General features: G+C 43.7%; 11 non-coding genes across 11 annotated transcripts; all 11 read left to right on the forward strand.

The window, feature by feature from the left end:
• The first annotated feature begins 10,369 nt into the window (after nt 1–10,369).
• TRNAL-CAA (transfer RNA leucine (anticodon CAA)) lies at nt 10,370–10,491 on the forward strand. The gene is made up of 2 exons: nt 10,370–10,407; nt 10,446–10,491. It is a non-coding gene; the product is annotated as a tRNA-Leu (tRNA).
• A 66-nt stretch (nt 10,492–10,557) lies between these two features.
• Nucleotides 10,558–10,679, forward strand: TRNAL-AAG (transfer RNA leucine (anticodon AAG)). The gene is made up of 2 exons: nt 10,558–10,595; nt 10,644–10,679. It is a non-coding gene; the product is annotated as a tRNA-Leu (tRNA).
• Nucleotides 10,680–10,934: 255 nt separating this feature from the next.
• TRNAL-CAA (transfer RNA leucine (anticodon CAA)) lies at nt 10,935–11,056 on the forward strand. Its single transcript has 2 exons — nt 10,935–10,972; nt 11,011–11,056. It is a non-coding gene; the product is annotated as a tRNA-Leu (tRNA).
• An 819-nt stretch (nt 11,057–11,875) lies between these two features.
• On the forward strand, nt 11,876–11,998 carry TRNAL-CAA (transfer RNA leucine (anticodon CAA)). Its single transcript has 2 exons — nt 11,876–11,913; nt 11,953–11,998. It is a non-coding gene; the product is annotated as a tRNA-Leu (tRNA).
• Nucleotides 11,999–12,441: 443 nt separating this feature from the next.
• TRNAL-CAA (transfer RNA leucine (anticodon CAA)) lies at nt 12,442–12,563 on the forward strand. The gene is made up of 2 exons: nt 12,442–12,479; nt 12,518–12,563. It is a non-coding gene; the product is annotated as a tRNA-Leu (tRNA).
• Nucleotides 12,564–12,817: 254 nt separating this feature from the next.
• On the forward strand, nt 12,818–12,940 carry TRNAM-CAU (transfer RNA methionine (anticodon CAU)). Its single transcript has 2 exons — nt 12,818–12,855; nt 12,895–12,940. It is a non-coding gene; the product is annotated as a tRNA-Met (tRNA).
• A 65-nt stretch (nt 12,941–13,005) lies between these two features.
• On the forward strand, nt 13,006–13,128 carry TRNAL-CAA (transfer RNA leucine (anticodon CAA)). The gene is made up of 2 exons: nt 13,006–13,043; nt 13,083–13,128. It is a non-coding gene; the product is annotated as a tRNA-Leu (tRNA).
• Nucleotides 13,129–13,571: 443 nt separating this feature from the next.
• TRNAL-CAA (transfer RNA leucine (anticodon CAA)) lies at nt 13,572–13,693 on the forward strand. The gene is made up of 2 exons: nt 13,572–13,609; nt 13,648–13,693. It is a non-coding gene; the product is annotated as a tRNA-Leu (tRNA).
• Nucleotides 13,694–15,079: 1,386 nt separating this feature from the next.
• TRNAM-CAU (transfer RNA methionine (anticodon CAU)) lies at nt 15,080–15,202 on the forward strand. Its single transcript has 2 exons — nt 15,080–15,117; nt 15,157–15,202. It is a non-coding gene; the product is annotated as a tRNA-Met (tRNA).
• A 65-nt stretch (nt 15,203–15,267) lies between these two features.
• On the forward strand, nt 15,268–15,390 carry TRNAL-CAA (transfer RNA leucine (anticodon CAA)). Its single transcript has 2 exons — nt 15,268–15,305; nt 15,345–15,390. It is a non-coding gene; the product is annotated as a tRNA-Leu (tRNA).
• A 443-nt stretch (nt 15,391–15,833) lies between these two features.
• TRNAL-CAA (transfer RNA leucine (anticodon CAA)) lies at nt 15,834–15,955 on the forward strand. The gene is made up of 2 exons: nt 15,834–15,871; nt 15,910–15,955. It is a non-coding gene; the product is annotated as a tRNA-Leu (tRNA).
• The last annotated feature ends 1,147 nt before the right edge of the window (nt 15,956–17,102 follow it).

Consider the following 17,102-nt stretch of genomic DNA (forward strand, 5'->3'; position numbering starts at 1 on the left):
GACCGAGCGGTCTAAGGCGACAGACTCAAGGGTTCTTAGTTTCATTGGTTCACGATGTCAATCTGTGTGTTCTGGGCCTCGTATGAGGGCGTGGGTTCGAATCCCACTTCTGACACGATATGTTTTTATAAATAACTGGAAGAGATGTAATTTTAAAACGTCCAAATTACACTAAACCACGTCAGGATGACCGAGCGGTCTAAGGCGACAGACTCAAGTGTTCTTAGTTTCATTGGTTCAGGATGTCAATCTGTGTGTTCTGGGCCTCGTATGAGGGCGTGGATTCGAATCCCACTTCTGACGAGATATGATTTATGAAAATAACTGGAAGAGATGTAATTTTAAAACGTCCAAATTACACAAAATAACGTCAGGATGGCCGAGCGGTCTAAGGCGCCAGGCTCAAGGGGCTTAGCTTCCTTCGTTCACGCTGTGAATCTATGTTATTCTGGGCCTCGTATGAGGGCGTGGGTTCGAATCCCACTTCTGACACGATATGTTTTATGAAAATAACTGGAAGAGATGTAATTTTAAAACGTCCAAATTACACAAAACCACGTTAGGATGACCGAGCGGTCTAAGGCGACAGACTCAAGGGTTCTTAGTTTCATTGGTTCACGATGTCAATCTGTGTGTTCTGGGCCTCGTATGAGGGCGTGGGTTCGAATCCCACTTCTGACACGATATGTTTTATGAAAATAACTGGAAGAGATGTAATTTTAAAACGTCCAAATTACACAAAACCATGTCAGGATTGCCGAGCGGTCTAAGGCTATAGATTCAAGGGTTCTTAGTTTCATTGGTTCACGATGTCAATCTGTGTATTCTGGGCCTCGTATGAGGGCGTGGGTTCGAATCCCACTTCTGACACGATATGTTTTATGAAAATAACTGGAAGAGATGTAATTTTAAAACGTCCAAATTACACAAAATCACGTCAGGATGGCCGAGCGGTCTAAGGCGCCAGGCTCATGGGGCTTAGCTTCCTTCGTTCACGATGTGAATCTGTGTTATTTTGGGCCTCGTATGAGGGCGTGGGTTCGAATCCCTCTTCTGACACGATATGTTTTATGAAAATAACTGGAAGAGATGTAATTTTAAAACGTCCAAATTACACAACATCACGACAGGATGGCCGAGCGGTCTAAGGCGCCAGGCTCAAGGGTCTAAGCTTCCTTCGTTCACGATGTGAATCTGTGTTATTTTGGGCCTCGTATGAGGGCGTGGGTTCGAATCCCACTTCTGACACGATATGTTTTATGAAAAAACTGGAAGAGATGTAATTTTAAAACTCCAAATTACACAAAATCACGTCAGGATGGCCGAGCGGTCTAAGGCGCCAGGCTCAAGGGTCTAAGCTTCCTTCGTTCACGATGTGAATCTGTGTTATTTTGGGCCTCGTATGAGGGCGTGGGTTCGAATCCCACTTCTGACACGATATGTTTTTATAAATAACTGGAAGAGATGTAATTTTAAAACGTCCAAATTACACTAAACCACGTCAGGATGACCGAGCGGTCTAAGGCGACAGACTCAAGTGTTCTTAGTTTCATTGGTTCAGGATGTCAATCTGTGTGTTCTGGGCCTCGTATGAGGGCGTGGGTTCGAATCCCACTTCTGACGAGATATGATTTATGAAAATAACTGGAAGAGATGTAATTTTAAAACGTCCAAATTACACAAAATAACGTCAGGATGGCCGAGCGGTCTAAGGCGCCAGGCTCAAGGGGCTTAGCTTCCTTCGTTCACGATGTGAATCTATGTTATTCTGGGCCTCGTATGAGGGCGTGGGTTCGAATCCCACTTCTGACACGATATGTTTTATGAAAATAACTGGAAGAGATGTAATTTTAAAACGTCCAAATTACACAAAACCACGTTAGGATGACCGAGCGGTCTAAGGCGACAGACTCAAGGGTTCTTAGTTTCATTGGTTCACGATGTCAATCTGTGTGTTCTGGGCCTCGTATGAGGGCGTGGGTTCGAATCCCACTTCTGACACGATATGTTTTTATAAATAACTGGAAGAGATGTAATTTTAAAACGTCCAAATTACACTAAACCACGTCAGGATGACCGAGCGGTCTAAGGCGACAGACTCAAGTGTTCTTAGTTTCATTGGTTCAGGATGTCAATCTGTGTGTTCTGGGCCTCGTATGAGGGCGTGGGTTCGAATCCCACTTCTGACGAGATATGATTTATGAAAATAACTGGAAGAGATGTAATTTTAAAACGTCCAAATTACACAAAATAACGTCAGGATGGCCGAGCGGTCTAAGGCGCCAGGCTCAAGGGGCTTAGCTTCCTTCGTTCACGATGTGAATCTATGTTATTCTGGGCCTCGTATGAGGGCGTGGGTTCGAATCCCACTTCTGACACGATATGTTTTATGAAAATAACTGGAAGAGATGTAATTTTAAAACGTCCAAATTACACAAAACCACGTTAGGATGACCGAGCGGTCTAAGGCGACAGACTCAAGGGTTCTTAGTTTCATTGGTTCACGATGTCAATCTGTGTGTTCTGGGCCTCGTATGAGGGCGTGGGTTCGAATCCCACTTCTGACACGATATGTTTTTATAAATAACTGGAAGAGATGTAATTTTAAAACGTCCAAATTACACTAAACCACGTCAGGATGACCGAGCGGTCTAAGGCGACAGACTCAAGTGTTCTTAGTTTCATTGGTTCAGGATGTCAATCTGTGTGTTCTGGGCCTCGTATGAGGGCGTGGGTTCGAATCCCACTTCTGACGAGATATGATTTATGAAAATAACTGGAAGAGATGTAATTTTAAAACGTCCAAATTACACAAAATAACGTCAGGATGGCCGAGCGGTCTAAGGCGCCAGGCTCAAGGGGCTTAGCTTCCTTCGTTCACGATGTGAATCTATGTTATTCTGGGCCTCGTATGAGGGCGTGGGTTCGAATCCCACTTCTGACACGATATGTTTTATGAAAATAACTGGAAGAGATGTAATTTTAAAACGTCCAAATTACACAAAACCACGTTAGGATGACCGAGCGGTCTAAGGCGACAGACTCAAGGGTTCTTAGTTTCATTGGTTCACGATGTCAATCTGTGTGTTCTGGGCCTCGTATGAGGGCGTGGGTTCGAATCCCACTTCTGACACGATATGTTTTTATAAATAACTGGAAGAGATGTAATTTTAAAACGTCCAAATTACACTAAACCACGTCAGGATGACCGAGCGGTCTAAGGCGACAGACTCAAGTGTTCTTAGTTTCATTGGTTCAGGATGTCAATCTGTGTGTTCTGGGCCTCGTATGAGGGCGTGGGTTCGAATCCCACTTCTGACGAGATATGATTTATGAAAATAACTGGAAGAGATGTAATTTTAAAACGTCCAAATTACACAAAATAACGTCAGGATGGCCGAGCGGTCTAAGGCGCCAGGCTCAAGGGGCTTAGCTTCCTTCGTTCACGCTGTGAATCTATGTTATTCTGGGCCTCGTATGAGGGCGTGGGTTCGAATCCCACTTCTGACACGATATGTTTTATGAAAATAACTGGAAGAGATGTAATTTTAAAACGTCCAAATTACACAAAACCACGTTAGGATGACCGAGCGGTCTAAGGCGACAGACTCAAGGGTTCTTAGTTTCATTGGTTCACGATGTCAATCTGTGTGTTCTGGGCCTCGTATGAGGGCGTGGGTTCGAATCCCACTTCTGACACGATATGTTTTATGAAAATAACTGGAAGAGATGTAATTTTAAAACGTCCAAATTACACAAAACCATGTCAGGATTGCCGAGCGGTCTAAGGCTATAGATAAAAGGGTTCTTAGTTTCATTGGTTCACGATGTCAATCTGTGTATTCTGGGCCTCGTATGAGGGCGTGGGTTCGAATCCCACTTCTGACACGATATGTTTTATGAAAATAACTGGAAGAGATGTAATTTTAAAACGTCCAAATTACACAAAATCACGTCAGGATGGCCGAGCGGTCTAAGGCGCCAGGCTCATGGGGCTTAGCTTCCTTCGTTCACGATGTGAATCTGTGTTATTTTGGGCCTCGTATGAGGGCGTGGGTTCGAATCCCTCTTCTGACACGATATGTTTTATGAAAATAACTGGAAGAGATGTAATTTTAAAACGTCCAAATTACACAACATCACGACAGGATGGCCGAGCGGTCTAAGGCGCCAGGCTCAAGGGTCTAAGCTTCCTTCGTTCACGATGTGAATCTGTGTTATTTTGGGCCTCGTATGAGGGCGTGGGTTCGAATCCCACTTCTGACACGATATGTTTTATGAAAAAACTGGAAGAGATGTAATTTTAAAACTCCAAATTACACAAAATCACGTCAGGATGGCCGAGCGGTCTAAGGCGCCAGGCTCAAGGGTCTAAGCTTCCTTCGTTCACGATGTGAATCTGTGTTATTTTGGGCCTCGTATGAGGGCGTGGGTTCGAATCCCACTTCTGACACGATATGTTTTTATAAATAACTGGAAGAGATGTAATTTTAAAACGTCCAAATTACACTAAACCACGTCAGGATGACCGAGCGGTCTAAGGCGACAGACTCAAGTGTTCTTAGTTTCATTGGTTCAGGATGTCAATCTGTGTGTTCTGGGCCTCGTATGAGGGCGTGGGTTCGAATCCCACTTCTGACGAGATATGATTTATGAAAATAACTGGAAGAGATGTAATTTTAAAACGTCCAAATTACACAAAATAACGTCAGGATGGCCGAGCGGTCTAAGGCGCCAGGCTCAAGGGGCTTAGCTTCCTTCGTTCACGATGTGAATCTATGTTATTCTGGGCCTCGTATGAGGGCGTGGGTTCGAATCCCACTTCTGACACGATATGTTTTATGAAAATAACTGGAAGAGATGTAATTTTAAAACGTCCAAATTACACAAAACCACGTTAGGATGACCGAGCGGTCTAAGGCGACAGACTCAAGGGTTCTTAGTTTCATTGGTTCACGATGTCAATCTGTGTGTTCTGGGCCTCGTATGAGGGCGTGGGTTCGAATCCCACTTCTGACACGATATGTTTTATGAAAATAACTGGAAGAGATGTAATTTTAAAACGTCCAAATTACACAAAACCATGTCAGGATGGCCGAGCGGTCTAAGGCGCCAGGCTCATGGGGCTTAGCTTCCTTCGTTCACGATGTGAATCTGTGTTATTCTGGGCCTCGTATGAGGGCGTGGGTTCGAATCCCTCTTCTGACACGATATGTTTTATGAAAATAACTGGAAGAGATGTAATTTTAAAACGTCCAAATTACACAACATCACGACAGCATGGCCGAGCGGTCTACGGCGCCAGACTCAAGGGGCTTAGCTTCCTTCGTTCAAGATGTGAATCTGTGAATTCTGGTCCTCGTATGAGGGCGCGGGTTCGAATCCCACTTCTGACACGATATGTTTTATGAAAATAACTGGAAGAGATGTAATTTTAAAACGTCCAAATTACACAAAGTCACGTCAGGATTGCCGAGCGGTCTAAGGCGCCAGACTCAAGGGGCTTAGCTTCCTTCGTTCACGATGTGAATCTCTGAATTTTGGTCCTCGTATGAGGGCGTGGGTTCGAATCCCACTTCTGACACGATATGTTTTATGAAAATAACTGGAAGAGATGTAATTTTAAAACGTCCAAATTACACAAAACCACGTCAGGATGGCCGAGCGGTCTAAGGCTACAGATTCAAGGGTTCTTAGTTTCATTGGTTCACGATGTCAATCTGTGTATTCTGGGCCTCGTATGAGGGCGTGCGTTCGAATCCCACTTCTGAAACAATATGTTTTATGAAAATAACTGGGAGAGATATAATTTTAAAACGTCCAAATTACAAAACATCACGACAGGATGGCCGAGCGGTCTACGGCGCCAGACTCAAGGGGCTTAGCTTCCTTCGTTCACGATGTGAATCTATGTTATTCTGGGCCTCGTATGAGGGCGTGGGTTCGAATCCCACTTCTGACACGATATGTTTTATGAAAATAACTGGAAGAGATGTAATTTTAAAACGTCCAAATTACACAAAACCACGTCAGGATGACCGAGCGGTCTAAGGCGACAGACTCAAGGGTTCTTAGTTTCATTGGTTCACGATGTCAATCTGTGTGTTCTGGGCCTCGTATGAGGGCGTGGGTTCGAATCCCACTTCTGACACGATATGTTTTATGAAAATAACTGGAAGAGATGTAATTTTAAAACGTCCAAATTACACAAAACCATGTCAGGATTGCCGAGCGGTCTAAGGCTACAGAATCAAGGGTTCTTAGTTTCATTGGTTCACGATGTCAATCTTTGTATTCTGGGCCTCGTATGAGGGCGTGGGTTCGAATCTCACTTCAGACACGATATGTTTTATGAAAATAACTGGAAGGGATGTAATTTTAAAACGTCCAAATTACACAAAATCACGTCAGGATGGCCGGGCGGTCTAAGGCGCCAGGCTCAAGGGTCTTAGCTTCCTTCGTTCACGATGGGAATCTGTGTTATATTGGGCCTCGTATGAGGGCGTGGGTTCGAATCCCACTTCTGGCACGATATGTTTTATGAAAATAACTGGAAGAGATGTAATTTTAAAACGTCCAAATTACACTAAACCACGAAGGGTGACCGAGCGGTCTAAGGCGACAGACTCAAGGGTTCTTAGTTTCATTGGTTAACGATGTCAATCTGTATGTTCTGGGCCTCGTATGAGGGCACGGGTTCGAATCCCACTTCTGACACGATATGTTTTATGAAAATAACTGGAAGAGATGTAATTTTAAAACGTCCAAATTACACAAAACCATGTCTGGATTGTCGAGCGGTCTAAGGCTACAGATTCATAGGTTCTTAGTTTCATTGGTTCACGATGTCAATCTGTGTATTCTGGGCCTCGTATGAGGGCGTGGGTTCGAATCCCACTTCTGACACGATATGTTTTATGAAAATAACTGGAAGGGATGTAATTTTAAAACGTCCAAATTACACAAAACCATGTTAGGATTGCCGAGCGGTCTAAGGCTACAGATTCAAGGGTTCTTAGTTTCATTGGATCACGATGTGAAACTGTGTATTCCGGTCCTCGTTTGAGGGCGTGGGTTCGAATTCCACTTCTGAAACGATATCTTTTATGAAAATAACTGGAAGAGATATAATTTTAAACGTCTAAATGACTTAAAACCACGTCAGGATGGCCGAGCGGTGTAAAGCGCCAGGCTCAAGGGGCTTAGCTTCCTTCGTTCACGATGTGAATCTGTGTTATTCTGGGCCTCGTATGAGGGCGTGGGTTCGAATCCCACTTCTGACACGATATTTTTTATGAAAATAACTGGAAGAGATGTAATTTTAAAACGTCCAAATTACACAAAATCACGTCAGGATGGCCGAGCGGTCTAAGGCGCCAGGCTCAAGGGGCTTAGCTTCCTTCGTTCACGATGTGAATCTGTGTTATTCTGGGCCTAGTATGAGGGCGTGGGTTCGAATCCCACTTTTGACACGATATGTTTTATGAAAATAACTGGAAGAGATGTAATTTTAAAACGTCCAAATTACACAAAACCACGTCAGGATGACCGAGCGGTCTAAGGCGACAGACTCAAGGGTTCTTAGTTTCATTGGTTCACGATGTCAATCTGTGTGTTCTGGGCCTCGTATGAGGGCGTGGGTTCGAATCCCACTTCTGACACGATATGTGTTATGAAAAAAACTGGGAGAGATGTAATTTTAAAACGTCGAAATTACACTAAACCACGTCAGGATGACCGAGCTGTCTAAGGCTACAGATTTAAGGGTTCTTAGTTTCATTGGGTCACGATGTGAATCTGTGAATTCTGGGCCTCGTATGAGGGCGTGGGTTCGAATCCCACTTCTGACACGATATGTTTTATGAAAATAACTGGAAGAGATGTAATTTTAAAACGTCCAAATTACACAAAACCATGTCAGGATTGCCGAGCTGTCTAAGGCTACAGATTCAAGGGTTCTTAGTTTCATTGGATCACGATGTGAATCTGTGTATTCCGGTCCTCGTTTGAGGGCGTGGGTTCGAATTCCACTTCTGAAACGATATGTTTTATGAAAATAACTGGAAGAGATGTAATTTTAAACGTCTAAATGACTTAAAACCTTGTCAGGATGGCCGAGCGGTGTAATACGCCAGACTCATGGGGCTTAGCTTCCTTCGTTCACGATGTGAAACTGTGTTATTCTGGGCCTCGTATGAGGGCGTGGGTTCGAATCTCACTTCTGACACGATATGTTTTATGAAAATAACTGGAAGAGATGTAATTTTAAAACGTCCAAATTACACAAAACCATGTCAGGATTGTCGAGCGGTCTAAGGCTACAGATTCATAGGTTCTTAGTTTCATTGGTTCACTATGTCAATCTGTGTATTCTGGGCCTCGTATGAGGGCGTGGGTTCGAATCCCACTTCTGACACGATATGTTTTATGAAAATAACTGGAAGAGATGTAATTTTAAAACGTCCAAATTACACAAAACCATGTTAGGATTGCCGAGCGGTCTAAGGCTACAGATTCAAGGGTTCTTAGTTTCATTGGATCACGATGTGAAACTGTGTATTCCGGTCCTCGTTTGAGGGCGTGGGTTCGAATTCCACTTCTGAAACGATATCTTTTATGAAAATAACTGGAAGAGATATAATTTTAAACGTCTAAATGACTTAAAACCACGTTAGGATGGCCGAGCGGTGTAAAGCGCCAGGCTCAAGGGGCTTAGCTTCCTTCGTTCACGATGTGAATCTGTGTTATTCTGGGCCTCGTATGAGGGCGTGGGTTCGAATCCCACTTCTGACACGATATTTTTTATGAAAATAACTGGAAGAGATGTAATTTTAAAACGTCCAAATTACACAAAATCACGTCAGGATGGCCGAGCGGTCTAAGGCGCCAGGCTCAAGGGGCTTAGCTTCCTTCGTTCACGATGTGAATCTGTGTTATTCTGGGCCTAGTATGAGGGCGTGGGTTCGAATCCCACTTTTGACACGATATGTTTTATGAAAATAACTGGAAGAGATGTAATTTTAAAACGTCCAAATTACACAAAACCACGTCAGGATGACCGAGCGGTCTAAGGCGACAGACTCAAGGGTTCTTAGTTTCATTGGTTCACGATGTCAATCTGTGTGTTCTGGGCCTCGTATGAGGGCGTGGGTTCGAATCCCACTTCTGACACGATATGTGTTATGAAAAAAACTGGGAGAGATGTAATTTTAAAACGTCGAAATTACACTAAACCACGTCAGGATGACCGAGCTGTCTAAGGCTACAGATTTAAGGGTTCTTAGTTTCATTGGGTCACGATGTGAATCTGTGAATTCTGGTCGTCGTATGAGGGCGTGGGTTCGAATCCCACTTCTGACACGATATGTTTTATGAAAATAACTGGAAGAGATGTAATTTTAAAACGTCCAAATTACACAAAATCACCTCAGGATGGCCGAGCGGTCTAAGGCGCCAGACTCAAGGGGCTTAGCTTCCTTCGTTTACGATGTGAATCTGTGAATTCTGGTCGTCGTATGAGGGCGTGGGTTCGAATCCCACTTCTGACACGATATGTTTTATGAAAATAACTGGAAGAGATGTAATTTTAAAACGTCCAAATTACACAAAACCATGTCAGGATTGCCGAGCGGTCTAAGGCTACAGATTCATGGGTTCTTAGTTTCATTGGTTCACGATGTCAATCTGTGTATTCTGGGCCTCGTATGAGGGCGTGGGTTCGAATCCCACTTCTGACACGATATGTTTTATGAAAATAACTGGAAGAGATGTAATTTTAAAACGTCCAAATTACACAAAACCATGTCAGGATTGCCGAGCTGTCTAAGGCTACAGATTCAAGGGTTCTTAGTTTCATTGGATCACGATGTGAATCTGTGTATTCCGGTCCTCGTTTGAGGGCGTGGGTTCGAATTCCACTTCTGAAACGATATGTTTTATGAAAATAACTGGAAGAGATGTAATTTTAAACGTCTAAATGACTTAAAACCTTGTCAGGATGGCCGAGCGGTGTAATACGCCAGACTCATGGGGCTTAGCTTCCTTCGTTCACGATGTGAAACTGTGTTATTCTGGGCCTCGTATGAGGGCGTGGGTTCGAATCTCACTTCTGACACGATATGTTTTATGAAAATAACTGGAAGAGATGTAATTTTAAAACGTCCAAATTACACAAAACCATGTCAGGATTGTCGAGCGGTCTAAGGCTACAGATTCATAGGTTCTTAGTTTCATTGGTTCACTATGTCAATCTGTGTATTCTGGGCCTCGTATGAGGGCGTGGGTTCGAATCCCACTTCTGACACGATATGTTTTATGAAAATAACTGGAAGAGATGTAATTTTAAAACGTCCAAATTACACAAAATCACGTCAGGATGGCCGAGCGGTGTAAGGCGCCAGACTCAAGGGGCTTAGCTTCCTTCGTTCACGATGTGAATCTGTGAATTCTGGTACTCGTATGAGGGCGTGGGTTCGAATCCCACTTCTGACACGATATGTTTTATGAAAATAACTGGAAGAGATGTAATTTTAAAACGTCCAAATTACAAAACATCACGTCAGGATGGCCGAGCGGTCTAAGGCGCAGGCTCAAGGGGCTTAGCTTCCTTCGTTCACGATGTGAATCTGTGTTATTCTGGGCCTAGTATGAGGGCGTGGGTTCGAATCCCACTTTTGACACGATATGTTTTATGAAAATAACTGGAAGAGATGTAATTTTAAAACGTGCAAATTACACTAAACCACGTCAGGATGACCGAGCGGTCTAAGGCGACAGACTCAAGGGTTCTTAGTTTCATTGGTTCACGATGTGAATCTGTGTATTCTGGTCCTCGTTTGACAGAGTGGGTTCGAATTCCACTTCTGACAAGATATGTTTTATGAAAATAACTGGAAGAGATGTAATTTTAAAACGTCCAAATTACACAAAATCACGTCAGGATGGCCGAGCGGTCTAAGGCGCCAGACTCAAGGGGCTTAGCTTCCTTCGTTTACGATGTGAATCTGTGAATTCTGGTCCTCGTAAGAGGGCGTGGGTTCGAATCCCACTTCTGACACGATATGTTTTATGAAAATAACTGGAAGAGATGTAATTTTAAAACGTCCAAATTACACAAAACCATGTCAGGATTGCCGAGCGGTCTAAGGCTACAGATTCATGGGTTCTTAGTTTCATTGGTTCACGATGTCAATCTGTGTATTCTGGGCCTCGTATGAGGGCGTGGGTTCGAATCCCACTTCTGACACGATATGTTTTATGAAAATAACTGGAAGAGATGTAATTTTAAAACGTCCAAATTACACAAAACCGTGTCAGGATTGCCGAGCTGTCTAAGGCTACAGATTCAAGGGTTCTTAGTTTCATTGGATCACGATGTGAATCTGTGTATTCCGGTCCTCGTTTGAGGGCGTGGGTTCGAATTCCACTTCTGAAACGATATGTTTTATGAAAATAACTGGAAGAGATGTAATTTTAAACGTCTAAATGACTTAAAACCTTGTCAGGATGGCCGAGCGGTGTAAGGCGCCAGACTCAAGGGGCTTAGCTTCCTTCGTTCACGATGTGAAACTGTGTTATTCTGGGCCTCGTATGAGGGCATGGGTTCGAATCTCACTTCTGACACGATATGTTTTATGAAAATAACTGGAAGAGATGTAATTTTAAACGTCTAAATGACTTAAAACCTTGTCAGGATGGCCGAGCGGTGTAAGGCGCCAGACTCAAGGGGCTTAGCTTCCTTCGTTCACGATGTGAAACTGTGTTATTCTGGGCCTCGTATGAGGGCATGGGTTCGAATCTCACTTCTGACACGATATGTTTTATGAAAATAACTGGAAGAGATGTAATTTTAAACGTCTAAATGACTTAAAACCTTGTCAGGATGGCCGAGCGGTGTAAGGCGCCAGACTCAAGGGGCTTAGCTTCCTTCGTTCACGATGTGAAACTGTGTTATTCTGGGCCTCGTATGAGGGCGTGGGTTCGAATCCCACTTCTGACACGATATGTTTTATGAAAATAACTGGAAGAGATGTAATTTTAAAACGTCCAAATTACACAAAACCATGTCAGGATTGCCGAGCGGTCTAAGGCTACAGATTCATGGGTTCTTAGTTTCATTGGATCACGATGTGAATCTGTGTATTCCGGTCCTCGTTTGAGGGCGTGGGTTCGAATTCCACTTCTGAAACGATATCTTTTATGAAAATAACTGGAAGAGATATAATTTTAAACGTCTAAATGACTTAAAACCACGTCAGGATGGCCGAGCGGTGTAAAGCGCCAGGCTCAAGGGGCTTAGCTTCCTTCGTTCACGATGTGAATCTGTGTTATTCTGGGCCTCGTATGAGGGCGTGGGTTCGAATCCCACTTCTGACACGATATGTTTTATGAAAATAACTAGAAGAGATGTAATTTTAAAACGTCCAAATTACACAAAATCACGTCAGGATGGCCGAGCGGTGTAAGGCGCCAGACTCAAGGGGCTTAGCTTCCTTCGTTCACGATGTGAATCTGTGAATTCTGGTCCTCGTATGAGGGCGTGGGTTCGAATCCCACTTCTGACACGATATTTTTTATGAAAATAACTGGAAGAGATGTAATTTTAAAACGTCCAAATTACACAAAATCACGTCAGGATGGCCGAGCGGTCTAAGGCGCCAGGCTCAAGGGGCTTAGCTTCCTTCGTTCACGATGTGAATCTGTGTTATTCTGGGCCTAGTATGAGGGCGTGGGTTCGAATCCCACTTTTGACACGATATGTTTTATGAAAATAACTGGAAGAGATGTAATTTTAAACGTCTAAATGACTTAAAACCTTGTCAGGATGGCCGAGCGGTGTAAGGCGCCAGACTCATGGGGCTTAGCTTCCTTCGTTCACGATGTGAAACTGTGTTATTCTGGGCCTCGTATGAGGGCGTGGGTTCGAATCTCACTTCTGACACGATATGTTTTATGAAAATAACTGGAAGAGATGTAATTTTAAACGTCTAAATGACTTAAAACCTTGTCAGGATGGCCGAGCGGTGTAAGGCACCAGACTCAAGGGGCTTAGCTTCCTTCGTTCACGATGTGAAACTGTGTTATTCTGGGCCTCGTATGAGGGCGTGGGTTCGAATCCCACTTCTGACACGATATGTTTTATGAAAATAACTGGAAGAGATGTAATTTTAAAACGTCCAAATTACACAAAACCATGTCAGGATTGCCGAGCGGTCTAAGGCTACAGATTCATGGGTTCTTAGTTTCATTGGATCACGATGTGAATCTGTGTATTCCGGTCCTCGTTTGAGGGCGTGGGTTCGAATTCCACTTCTGAAACGATATCTTTTATGAAAATAACTGGAAGAGATATAATTTTAAACGTCTAAATGACTTAAAACCACGTCAGGATGGCCGAGCGGTGTAAAGCGCCAGGCTCAAGGGGCTTAGCTTCCTTCGTTCACGATGTGAATCTGTGTTATTCTGGGCCTCGTATGAGGGCGTGGGTTCGAATCCCACTTCTGACACGATATGTTTTATGAAAATAACTAGAAGAGATGTAATTTTAAAACGTCCAAATTACACAAAATCACGTCAGGATGGCCGAGCGGTGTAAGGCGCCAGACTCAAGGGGCTTAGCTTCCTTCGTTCACGATGTGAATCTGTGAATTCTGGTCCTCGTATGAGGGCGTGGGTTCGAATCCCACTTCTGACACGATATTTTTTATGAAAATAACTGGAAGAGATGTAATTTTAAAACGTCCAAATTACACAAAATCACGTCAGGATGGCCGAGCGGTCTAAGGCGCCAGGCTCAAGGGGCTTAGCTTCCTTCGTTCACGATGTGAATCTGTGTTATTCTGGGCCTAGTATGAGGGCGTGGGTTCGAATCCCACTTTTGACACGATATGTTTTATGAAAATAACTGGAAGAGATGTAATTTTAAAACGTCCAAATTACACAAAACCACGTCAGGATGACCGAGCGGTCTAAGGCGACAGACTCAAGGGTTCTTAGTTTCATTGGTTCACGATGTCAATCTGTGTGTTCTGGGCCTCGTATGAGGGCGTGGGTTCGAATCCCACTTCTGACACGATATGTGTTATGAAAATAACTGGGAGAGATGTAATTTTAAAACGTCGAAATTACACTAAACCACGTCAGGATGACCGAGCTGTCTAAGGCTACAGATTTAAGGGTTCTTAGTTTCATTGGGTCACGATGTGAATCTGTGAATTCTGGTCGTCGTATGAGGGCGTGGGTTCGAATCCCACTTCTGACACGATATGTTTTATGAAAATAACTGGAAGAGATGTAATTTTAAAACGTCCAAATTACACAAAATCACGTCAGGATGGCCGAGCGGTCTAAGGCGCCAGACTCAAGGGGCTTAGCTTCCTTCGTTTACGATGTGAATCTGTGAATTCTGGTCGTCGTATGAGGGCGTGGGTTCGAATCCCACTTCTGACACGATATGTTTTATGAAAATAACTGGAAGAGATGTAATTTTAAAACGTCCAAATTACACAAAACCATGTCAGGATTGCCGAGCGGTCTAAGGCGCCAGACTCATGGGGCTTAGCTTCCTTCGTTCACGATGTGAAACTGTGTTATTCTGGGCCTCGTATGAGGGCGTGGGTTCGAATCTCACTTCTGACACGATATGTTTTATGAAAATAACTGGAAGAGATGTAATTTTAAAACTCCAAATTACACAAAATCACGTCAGGATGGCCGAGCGGTCTAAGGCGCCAGGCTCAAGGGGCTTAGCTTCCTTCGTTCACGATGTGAAACTGTGTTATTCTGGGCCTCGTATGAGGGCGTGGGTTCGAATCCCACTTCTGACACGATATGTTTTATGAAAATAACTGGAAGAGATGTAATTTTAAAACGTCCAAATTACACAAAAGCATGTCAGGATTGCCGAGCTGTCTAAGGCTACAGATTCAAGGGTTCTTACTTTCATTGGAACACGATGTGCATCTGTGTATTCGGTTCCTCGTTTGAGGGCGTGGGTTCGAATCCCACTTCTGACACGATATGTTTTATGAAAATAACTGGAAGAGATGTAATTTTAAACGTCTAAATGACTTAAAACCTTGTCAGGATGGCCGAGCGGTGTAAGGCGCCAGACTCATGGGGCTTAGCTTCCTTCGTTCACGATGTGAAACTGTGTTATTCTGGGCCTCGTATGAGGGCGTGGGTTCGAATCTCACTTCTGACACGATATGTTTTATGAAAATAACTGGAAGAGATGTAATTTTAAACGTCTAAATGACTTAAAACCTTGTCAGGATGGCCGAGCGGTGTAAGGCACCAGACTCAAGGGGCTTAGCTTCCTTCGTTCACGATGTGAAACTGTGTTATTCTGGGCCTCGTATGAGGGCGTGGGTTCGAATCCCACTTCTGACACGATATGTTTTATGAAAATAACTGGAAGAGATGTAATTTTAAAACGTCCAAATTACACAAAACCATGTCAGGATTGCCGAGCGGTCTAAGGCTACAGATTCATGGGTTCTTAGTTTCATTGGATCACGATGTGAATCTGTGTATTCCGGTCCTCGTTTGAGGGCGTGGGTTCGAATTCCACTTCTGAAACGATATCTTTTATGAAAATAACTGGAAGAGATATAATTTTAAACGTCTAAATGACTTAAAACCACGTCAGGATGGCCGAGCGGTGTAAAGCGCCAGGCTCAAGGGGCTTAGCTTCCTTCGTTCACGATGTGAATCTGTGTTATTCTGGGCCTCGTATGAGGGCGTGGGTTCGAATCCCACTTCTGACACGATATGTTTTATGAAAATAACTAGAAGAGATGTAATTTTAAAACGTCCAAATTACACAAAATCACGTCAGGATGGCCGAGCGGTGTAAGGCGCCAGACTCAAGGGGCTTAGCTTCCTTCGTTCACGATGTGAATCTGTGAATTCTGGTCCTCGTATGAGGGCGTGGGTTCGAATCCCACTTCTGACACGATATTTTTTATGAAAATAACTGGAAGAGATGTAATTTTAAAACGTCCAAATTACACAAAATCACGTCAGGATGGCCGAGCGGTCTAAGGCGCCAGGCTCAAGGGGCTTAGCTTCCTTCGTTCACGATGTGAATCTGTGTTATTCTGGGCCTAGTATGAGGGCGTGGGTTCGAATCCCACTTTTGACACGATATGTTTTATGAAAATAACTGGAAGAGATGTAATTTTAAAACGTCCAAATTACACAAAACCACGTCAGGATGACCGAGCGGTCTAAGGCGACAGACTCAAGGGTTCTTAGTTTCATTGGTTCACGATGTCAATCTGTGTGTTCTGGGCCTCGTATGAGGGCGTGGGTTCGAATCCCACTTCTGACACGATATGTGTTATGAAAATAACTGGGAGAGATGTAATTTTAAAACGTCGAAATTACACTAAACCACGTCAGGATGACCGAGCTGTCTAAGGCTACAGATTTAAGGGTTCTTAGTTTCATTGGGTCACGATGTGAATCTGTGAATTCTGGTCGTCGTATGAGGGCGTGGGTTCGAATCCCACTTCTGACACGATATGTTTTATGAAAATAACTGGAAGAGATGTAATTTTAAAACGTCCAAATTACACAAAATCACGTCAGGATGGCCGAGCGGTCTAAGGCGCCAGACTCAAGGGGCTTAGCTTCCTTCGTTTACGATGTGAATCTGTGAATTCTGGTCGTCGTATGAGGGCGTGGGTTCGAATCCCACTTCTGACACGATATGTTTTATGAAAATAACTGGAAGAGATGTAATTTTAAAACGTCCAAATTACACAAAACCATGTCAGGATTGCCGAGCGGTCTAAGGCGCCAGACTCATGGGGCTTAGCTTCCTTCGTTCACGATGTGAAACTGTGTTATTCTGGGCCTCGTATGAGGGCGTGGGTTCGAATCTCACTTCTGACACGATATGTTTTATGAAAATAACTGGAAGAGATGTAATTTTAAAACTCCAAATTACACAAAATCACGTCAGGATGGCCGAGCGGTCTAAGGCGCCAGGCTCAAGGGGCTTAGCTTCCTTCGTTCACGATGTGAAACTGTGTTATTCTGGGCCTCGTATGAGGGCGTGGGTTCGAATCCCACTTCTGACACGATATGTTTTATGA

Source organism: Phalangium opilio, unplaced genomic scaffold (genome assembly GCF_054372755.1).
Source record: "Phalangium opilio isolate 3A_F unplaced genomic scaffold, DU_Popi_V2 ptg000046l_1, whole genome shotgun sequence".
NCBI classification, from domain to species: Eukaryota; Metazoa; Arthropoda; class Arachnida; order Opiliones; family Phalangiidae; genus Phalangium; species Phalangium opilio.